Here is a 10588-nt window from a genome sequence, read left to right on the forward strand (position 1 = left end):
CACCACAATATCACATGTCCTAACGGCTGCGCTGAGCAAGCAGTGACGCAGCCGTTTCCTTATTGCATGTCGAACTTTTTTTGCAGGTACTGACTGCGCGCAGTGCTGAGAAATGCATTTCATACAGGTTAATCGGTTTGGAGGAACTGTTTAGCAGGCCGTTGGTACTGAAGACACTGCAAGGGCTCGAAGGTATAACTCCCACACCGGGGGCTCGGAGAACCGTAGTGGTCTCTCCCATCTGACTTGCTGAGTGAAAATGAGCGAATGGACACAGCAGAGTCCAGGTCAGTGCGTTGCATGTCATTTGGTGGTCTTTCAGTTGTTGATTGCTTTCTCCATCGTAAGGGCTTTGATTTTAATCGGATCATTGTGTGCACATATGGATATTCCTGGTGGCCTAACCAGTGAACATAATTAAAAGAAATGATTGCCTTTCACTTTAAGCAAACATCTGGTTTTACTTGAAACAAGATGACTTAGCTGTTTCAGAAACATTCTTGTAACCCTGGATTCACATTTTCATCTTAAAATATATATTTTCTCTGTTCAAGCAGCATGTTAATGTAAACACTATATATAACTGACAACCAAAATTTTCAGAAGTATTTGGTGCTCTGAGCATTAGTGAAACCACAAGAATTATTGCATTTTTGATTTGATCTCTGTAAATCTGTTTCAACAGTCACTCTGATTTAAACAATTATTCTGATTTATACTCCAAGAACTATAATTTGCAGAAAATGTAACCATGTGAAAACATGTTTTTGTATAGTATATCTTGGCAACCTTGTTTTGTTGTGATGTCATTGCTTTAGGTTTCATGGAAATACTGAGGGAATAAAAGGAAAACAAGACCCTCTCTTTGAAGTATATTCACATATCCCCTCTCTCCACCCCTAAAAGGGGTTTAATGTCTTTTTTCCGTAATGACACTGAGTTTTCTGTTATTACTTGAGTGACATTATAGTCAAAAATATACTAGACTCTCATGAAAAGAATTTAATTGAGAGAGAAGGATTTATCACTTCTCACTTTCCCCTATCAGTTAGGAATAATCATTTTTATAACCAAATCTTTTTGATACCCTGGAGTTCTTTGCTTTCATATTGTTACTGTGCCAGGTTCTAAACAGTTAAACGCAGGCACGTATGCAAGATACACGGAGCGGAGAAAATGAAATTTCAGACCATTTATCAATAGCAAAAGTAACACTGGAGCTTTCTCCATTAGACCTCTATCTAATCTGGTTTATTGTAACATCTGAGGGAAGATGACTGTGCTTTATTAAACCAATAGCTCTCATTCACTTCATCACATCTGCTCTTTCTAAAAAAATAAAATAAAATAAATACAAGGTTATTAAGAGTAGCCCTTCATTATAAAAAGCATACGTTACAGATACGTACAATAGAATGAAAAATGGGAAAAGAAAATGTCTTCATATGGAAGCAATCCATCTGGATACACCTAGACATGGTATACAGGGATTTCCAGTGCTATTAAAAAGGTTATCCCTCGTACAAGATATTAAAAATATGCCTTGCATGATTTAGGGATTTTAAACATCTCCAGTGTTTTCCTGAAAGGAAGGAAAATGAAAGAAAGCTAAAAAGGGAGAGCATCACATTCAGAAATATTTCTAACTGGCTTCACATTTTTCTGTTTTCCAGCACTGACAAGAAAACACACGAGAGACAAGCTCACGCCTGTCAGGTGTGATCGTGCGCTGGGACACGCGCCACCGCTTGCTAATCCCATTTCCCAGCACATGCACTTGTGTGTGTCTGGCTCGTGTGTGTCGGGGATGTTTGAAAACGGGAGTGTTTTCTTATCTGCTTAGCTCCAGGCCTAACTATTAGAAATATTCCCACTGGGACTGATTCTGCACTCAGTCACCTTAGCGCTAATCCCGAGCAATTTCACCGACTTCAATAGATTTCTCACCTGAGTAAGAGAATCTCTGGAGAACTAACCTATCGTTACTGACCCTGTAAATATCATCAGCCACAGGATTTTACTATTGTAAGTAAATACTGTGCCTTTTGGCATGCTTTACCAGGCATGGCACAAGTCAGGTAATATGCCCTTTGCCTAGAACTGAGTCTTCACAGGGTTAGGCCTTTTTTTTTTTTAATTTTCAGGGATAAAAAATCAAATAAATTTGTATTGGTTTTGAGTATATGTTTGCTATTAACAAGTAACACTTTTATTTAGTCTTTGCAAATCTACTTTTCAATATATTATTATCAAAAAACCCCTTCATTTTGTGAATTGGCAACTGTTTTGGCTCCACCTGCAAAAGTAAATGAGCAAAATGTACATTGGACATGACCTCAGCACTAGTCATATATCATGTTCTAACTATTGAATGCAATATTTTATAAATCTCTACAGTTATATCCATAGATTTGAGTAATTTACCATATTTCCTTCAAAACGCCAATCACTGACTATGTCTCTAGTAAATTTTGTTCTTGGTACAATAAATAAAATTAATGTTCATGTATTAAGAAGAGTTACTGTAAATTATTGCTCCCTCTTTCGGGACTATTGCTTTAGCAGTTGGGGTAGGAAATGAAGTCGTTTTTGGAGGTAGGAAACAGTAAGAGTTGTAGAGCACATTTGAAACTCAGGTTTAAGCTGATCTCAGTCTGCCTCCGCGTTAGTCATTTCAAGGTCTGCTGCAGGTGGTCTTCACACAGAAGCTCAAAGGAGGCCACTTGTGCCAAAACTTGGAGTTGGGAGGGGTAAGTGACGGAGCATTCACAGGGAACAATAAAGCTTTCATACTACCAAGAGAGTGAAAACCTAAGCTGAGTAACTCGGAAAAGTGTTAACAAGTAGAAGGAAGAAATAGGTAAAAATATCATGTAAGAAATGGAAGAACAGCCTTTGTCATTGGTATAAGAACTGTAGCTTAACGGTAGTTGTTCCAAAGAGGCACTGCTAAATTGATTTTGCTCTGCTGAAGTATTCTATCTAAAATAAGTAGAATCCAATCCCAGCTGAAACAGAGCTGTCAGTATTGACAGTTTTTTCTACTTCTACCTGAGCTGAAATTCATTATTCATTTTTAATTTTTATTGTGTCCCTGATTTTCTAATTTTTCTTTTTTTTTCCCCCAGTCCCATCACTTTCTCCAAGGTTTGGCTCTTCCCACCCTGCTGGAGCTTAATACTGAGGGTGAAATCTTGGTGCTGCTGAAGTTAATTTAAGTTTGGCCTCTGTAAGGAGACCTGGATTTTACATAGATGGTGAAAGAAGTTCTGTGAGAGAATTCATGCCTTCACTCAGGCACTTGGCAGTTAGATATCAAAATCTTTTTCTTTCCACAGACATGCAAGGAGCCCAGTTTATTATTTGAGATTAGGTGCTTATCTTGGATTGCAAAGTGTTATTGTTATTATTATTTTGTTCTGAATTTCAATAATCAAGTGCTGAGGAGATATGAACCGTGTAGCGTTGCACCCTCCAGCCATAGCGTAAACCCAGGCTAAGGGAGGTAGCAATCCCTCCAGACGTGACAGACATGGGGTGCGGGAAGAGAAGGAGCACAGAGACAGAGTAAATAATGATGTGGTGACAAACATCAGACAAGTTTCATGACTGAGGAGAGTTAAAGTTAGTGAAAAATGATGAAAAATTAATGGGAATAAGGGATGAAGATATAGTGAAAGGGGGGATATGAAAGGAGTAAGCATGGAGTAAAATATGAGAGGAAGATGTGGAGTGAAACAGAGATGTAGGGCTTATGAGGGAGGAGGGTTGGGACACACAGTCGGCCAGCAAAGGTGGGGCTGAAATTTCTTGGCTGCCCAAGGACCCATGACTTGGCTACAGCTGCTGCCCCTGCTGTGTGATATGTTGGATTATTTCATCTTTGTTGTTTCCCCCCAAAAGGCCTATCTAGTTGTCCTGGAATGTAGGTCTGCATGAAAATGGTAGGCAAATGGAGACGTGAGATCACATTTTGCATAGGAGCAAAATGAACTCAGAAAATTGTCTACCTTCAAAAAAACTATGCTTTAAGGTAACAATTGGGGTTTTGCCAACATTCTTCTGGTTGGGCAGTTTGCTCTTCTGCTACTCTGAGTTAAGCTAGGACTCATACTGCAGCTCAAAGCAGAATAAGAGACCAGATCTTATAAATCATCTTCTATGACTGGGTAAAAACTACTTACTCTATCCCCTCAGTGCAGCAGAATAGTTTTTGTTCCACAGGCGTGGCTTCACAAAAGCAAAGCAAATTCATCAGACAGTTGCGCGTGACTTCAGTCATGTTGCTCCCACAGTGAAAGCTAACTACACGCTTAGATTTTTGCCAAATTAGGGTCCAATACTGCTGTTGTCTTTTCAACATGTATTTAAAATAAGTTAACAATTAATCAATGGAAAAAGAGCCTGAACATGGTGTAGTTGATATGTCACGTGACAAACTGAATGAGTTTTTGTGCAGAAGTTGTCTGTGGCTGAATTTGCTTTTGAGCACTATCACTGATGCATGAGTAGCATGTGTCATCATTTCAAGATGACAGATTTGCAGTGGTGCAAGAAATTCTCTAATCATGAGCCTCAGAACAAGTATATAAATCAGAGACCAACAGTGTCATTCATCTGCTGTGAATGGAAGCTTAACACTGCTTTGATAGAGAGACTGTCTACCCAAGATGTGGGGGTCCATCCTGGGAAAACCCACAATATTTATGGGTCTTGGAGACAATGTTTTTGGCATCAGTAAATGATATCTTCAAGTACTATTAATGCTATGGTACAACAGAGTCAAGTGATCAAAAACGAATTATATGTTGTTGACACTGCACAGTAACTTGGAAATGTGTTAGGAAGTAGAAGGAAGTCTCCATCTCACCAAGTCCTTCGTAGGGCAAAAGGAATCCAGCTGAGGCATTTGAAGTACATTTTCCCCAGCATAAGCTGATCTAAGATTTGTTGTTGTACTGTTTCCAAACAAGAAATCAGTGAGTGGAGTCTAGGAGGGAGCTGCTTGGAGTACTAAAGTTGTGGGTCTGAAAATTTTCATAATCTGTTCTGTATGTAAGATGGAATCCAGTCTTTGTCTGGGGTTTTGTGGCCTCTGGAGTATTGCAGAGCTCGCTATGGACCTGAACTCTGCTTCTGCTAAGTTTATTAGTGAATCTATGATTAACATTAGACAAGCCAGCACAGGATTACGATGCATGCAGACTTTTGCTGCTGCAACCATGTGTGTGGTTAAAGGGGTGCAGAGTTCTTGCAGGGCTGGTGGAAGCTTTTGTACCATTTCCTAAGTGTTTAACAATACTGGTCAAGGTGGAAATGAAAGGCAAAAGCAGTGTTATGCTCCATGACATGATGGGACAGAGGCCGTAACCTTCTGCTACTACAATGAACGAGTCTCAGTTGTTGTATGCTGCTCCGGCTAGAAAAATTGACATCCTCACCAGCGATATCACGGCTGACTTACACCCTCGCCTCATCTCATTTAAGCCATACATCCTCACAAGTGTGGATGGTTATGTAGGCATATATGCTTATACTGGCTTCCTGCCCTGTCCCGTAGGCAGGGGTGTACGGAAGAGTGGTTTGAGACACTGATATGCCTGTGTGCCTGCCAGTGCATCTGTATAATATTCTTCACAGTGTGAAAATACACCCTGAATTCTTTTCAAAGGAGCCTATTAACGTAGAATGTCATTGAGCCATTTAACGATGTGAGGCAAGCACAGGCTCAAAATATCACAACTGCTAAGAAGTATCAGGGCATCATTGAAAAACTGGTGGGAAAGTGAGGAGAATAATTGGTTATGGCTCCTAACAGGCCTGTCGTAATTCCCCTGCAGTCCTTCTGTTTACGTTAATGGATACCGATTGTGTTCACAGTTCTGCGCACTAAATTCTCCTTCTGGGACTCGAACTGTAATTTATTTGACAGCGCCGTGTGGAAGCAGTATGGCAGTTTCACTCTCCCCTTCTACAATCAACCTTTTCCGCTTGCATGGGAAACAAACCACTTCTGTGAAAAGTCCCCTAATCTCCCTGTGAGTCAGGTCTAAGCTGGAGTACATTAGCATACCTCCATTAGGGTTGATTGCAATTTAGACAAGCTGAAGGTCAAATGAGGCAAACTGTGATATTAATCCCCCAGTACAAGGAAGAGGAACAATAGGCCATGTATATTGTATAAAATATTTTCAATTTATTTAATAAACTAACTTAAATTTAAAATGGTATCCTTTTAAATTTGGTAGCTTTGCTTGATACTATGCAAACCCAAGAATTTTTTAACGATGCATTGGGTGAAACAGTCACATTTTTCTGATAACATTTTTAAAGTATTTCTCCTTGTGAGTGGACAGTCTGACACAGAGAGACCCTGTATGCAAGTATCTTGAGAGATATGTCTTATCTCCTTCTGCTTTGCTTCTTCAAGACCTGAAGATTGTATAGAATACCATGATCATATAGTATGATATCTTACAAAAACTACCATGAAAATTCTTCAAGTCAATCCGGTCTCAGTTGTGTTAGCCAGGTGTGAGTAAGGCACATTACTGAGAAGACATTCAGTCTTGAATCAAAGGGTGGAAGGTCCGTCCTACAAAAGCTCTTTCAACAGTTAATTGTTCTGTTTAAAATGTATGTCTTGTTTCTATTTTCTGTATATTGGCAGAGGTATTTCAGTTTGGAAGGACATTTCCAGAGAAAATATTTAAATCTCGGGTGAAACTGAGAATTTTTTAAAAAGACACATAGGATTGTGTCCTCTCCATCACCCCTGAGATGTGCCAGTTATACTGTCCTTCACACCATGTTGCTAAGAGGGTGAGCTGGTAGCATGCACGGAGAGTTGGAAAGGCAGTTGCAGTGATTCAGCTGAGGAGTGGTATCTGTTTAAGTCTCCTGTAAATGATGAATTAGCCAAAATAACAAGGAAAATAAGGCTGTTTCTGGTTTCCAGGACTACTCAGCCCTGTATATCATATTTCTTTCTATTTTAATTCCTGTAACTGCATATTTGCATTGCACATGTCTAATACACATACGGTAGAAATACATATTTTTATTTGTGAATTCCCTTATAGAAAGTAATCTATATTAAAAAATAATGAGCTGGCTGAGGCCCATCCTTTCAGTCTTATGGAGAAGCATCACCCTGGGACTAAGACATTCCACACTCACCTAGTTTTTTGGCCTCTCTGCAGATATTGCTATTATGTGCTTTACCAGAGCTGCAGATTCCTCTTCATGGTCAAGTTTTAGATTAGATGAGTATAGCTGACATCAAGTTAAAGAGCTTCAGCTTTTCTGAATCTTATTCTTTTTGCTCGAAAGGTATTCTGTCTCCTTCAGTGTGGCAGAACTTGTTCCAGTTTTAGTGTCACCATCACCAGTCCACTAGGAAAATGGAATGAAACAGCTAATATATTTCACAAAAGTCAATAAATATCTGTCAGCTTTGCCCTCTTTCAAACATGTTTGTTGTAATGGTACTAAGAATCTAGTCCCATCAGTGCCTTCAACTATTAATAAAGGAATTATACTTTCAGTGTTATCTATCTGAGTCAAAGTCTGCCTGATCAGAGAGAGCATTTTCTCAAGCACCATAGGACAGTGAAGCCTTTTTGGAGAGAATTATTAGAGAAAAACTTATACTGCCCCAAAAATTAAAATACAGTGCAAAACTGAACTATCTGAGATATATTAAATGGCTGCGTATTTTATATATCAAACCACAGAATATTCCATAAAACAATGGTACCCTCTTTAATGAAACTGTATTAAAGAAACAGATCTGTCAGAGGAACATATTTTTATATCCAGTTAGGTTTTGTATTTAACAGATTCCCACTTTGTATATTTTTCTGTGGTAGCTGCTGAGTAAAATATATATACTCTTGAATATTTGCTTACTTCTGGAATGGGAAATTTCCACACAATTTAGTGGTTTAAGAACTGATTCTAATCTAATAAAAAAACCTTTGGGAATACCTAATGTCACTCAGCCTGTGGAACAACAGCCCCTGTTCATTTAGGGCATCATCCAGTTCCCAGCGTCTTTCCATGGATTTCAGTGGGGTCTGAACTGTGCCCCTGAGTGACCAGTGTGGCAAATTGCTAATTTGTGTGATGCACAGGCTCCTTCAGATGCCCTGAAGAGCGGCTCTGGGAGTTTATCACCTAATCACTCACTCACTCAGTCTTTCTTGCTTTCTTAGCTAGTAGATTAATAAGAAAGGTAGTTGGAGTTCAGAAAGAGGCAGAGGAAGACTTGGATGTATAATCAGGTTACTGTTCCTTGACAAGCTAGAATACGTCTGAACTGCTGTAATGGACTGTGCACATACTGTTAGCACATGGCAAGTGTGAGGTAATGAAACTTAGCTGTCATGGAGTGAGGATTTAAAGTTAAGTTACATTGCATTTCCAATAGGGAAGAGTACATGCAGGGAGAATTGCAGCAGCTCCACTGATACCTTTTGACTTGTTCTTGACTGGCTGTCGTCAGTAGCGATTTGGGAACCCTCAGATTCACAGTGCTCAAAGGACAAGTCATACAGGCATTCATCCCTTAAAAACTTTTGAAAAAGAAGATACCCCAAATTACAAGTCACTCAAGCAAATCTTGGTCCTAATATAGACAGTCATGAGAGAATGCAGTACTTTGGAATGGCAAAATATTGAGGAGCTTGCAAACTAAAGTACAAGCAATCAAAGTTCATATATTTCTGACTAATTACAAATTAAAAAGATAGCAGCATGTTATCAATTATAGTTTATCACTCATAGAAGGAAAGAATAACTTAGACTGGGAGGTCATCTGATTCAAACTCCAGCCCAAAGTAGGGCCAAATCTGAAGCTAGATCATGTTGCTTCAGGACTTTTCTTATGGAGGTTATAAATATGTGTATGGGTATGCCACAACTTCCTCATGGTATTTGTTTTATTTTAGTCAACAATTATCATAAACAGGCAATACTTTCTGAAACACTAGCCTGTTAGATAAATTTCTTATTTTTAGCCTTGGGACTAAAACCACAAGTTCTACCTGAAACTTGATATAGGATTTGATATAAGATTCCTTTTTAATGATTGAAATCAACCATATCTTTGCAAAATAAGTCCACAGGCAGAAGTCCAATCTGAGTAGTTTTCGGCAGAAAAGGTGTAAAATATGTGGTGTAGATGATTGGGCAGCATAAATGTTTGTTCTTCCTCTGAGCTATTAAATTTGCAACTTTCCTCTGTAATTTTTCACTGGATTCTCATCCTCTGCTGTACTATCCTATTCAGTTATGGAGAAATAGCAGGAATATCTACATTCCACAACTTTAAATGCATTTTCATTTTTTGATATATCAGCTGTATGTGTTTTTAATAAACTTTCTGGTCAATGGGTTGGGGAAAGCTACTCCTAGATAATTTCACTTATTATGATTCCAACAGTGTTTTCACCTTTTTAATTCCCAGAAAGTCAATCAGAAGTTACTTGCAAATACCTCCCATACTGTCAGGTTCAGAGTAAGATGACTAGAAAGAGCGATGCCTATTTAATAAGAATAAGAAAGTGTCACTGACACCATCCAACCACCTTTTCCATCTTGTTGGAATACTTGCTATATAAGTGGTGCTGTAGTGTAAGTATGAGAAATATGCCCAGTCAAAGCTGCTACATTTTCTCAGTGCCAAAAACACAAGATTTCACAACCTGTGTAGCTGGAAACAAGCTCAAATGTCATCTTGTCCATCCTCTCTTGAGGCCAGATGAGCTCTATCTGTGTAATCCCTGGCAGGTGCTTGTTCTTAAAACTTAACAGTGATAAAGATTTCATCACCTTTATCTTATAAAATATTCTGTAAAATATCTATGAAATGTTGTGGAAATGTAAAGAAGCCATAAGACAGACGTTATACTTATTTCAAGGTCTTTTTATATTGGCACAGCTTATAAAAAAAATATATAATATAAGTAAGAATATCTGTGCTGGATTCTAGAGCATCTATTTATAGAGGATGGGAAAATGGTCAGCATGTGTAAATCCTAAATCATTCAATGCCTTTGCACAAAACTTATTGGCTTGACCATCTGGACCACTCCAATACAATTGCACAAGTCACACTGTACCTCAAGCATTTCCTTCTGTTAAGCGATAGAGGAATATTCATACTTGCAAAATCCTTCTGCAGAACAAAACAGCACTTTTCCTGAGGAATTCACACAAACAGAGGGATAAGAAGAAAGGGAAAAAGGCATATGTGGAACAAAAGTTTTCCCTACTCGACATTTTCTAGTTGTGCTTACTTTGGTTTCGTTCATCTGTACCCCTTCTAGAGCTGAGCACTTCACTGAAACATCTCATTCTCTTCACCACTTTATTTACAAAGAAAGATGAGCCTCGAACCATTTGGTCCAGTTTTGCTGAAATTTTTTCTTAAGTGATTTTTCCTTAACTGTTTGTTTTCATTTCTGCACAGAAGACTTGCAGTATGTGAGATGTTTGGTTGCCAGGAGAGAACCTTGATTATCAAAGACAATGCGCCTATAGAGTACAAATGTATATTTGGATGGCATTTGGCTCAGTTACTTCC

This window comes from Apteryx mantelli, chromosome 3 (assembly GCF_036417845.1).
Source record: "Apteryx mantelli isolate bAptMan1 chromosome 3, bAptMan1.hap1, whole genome shotgun sequence".
In the NCBI taxonomy this organism is placed as follows: Eukaryota; Metazoa; Chordata; class Aves; order Apterygiformes; family Apterygidae; genus Apteryx; species Apteryx mantelli.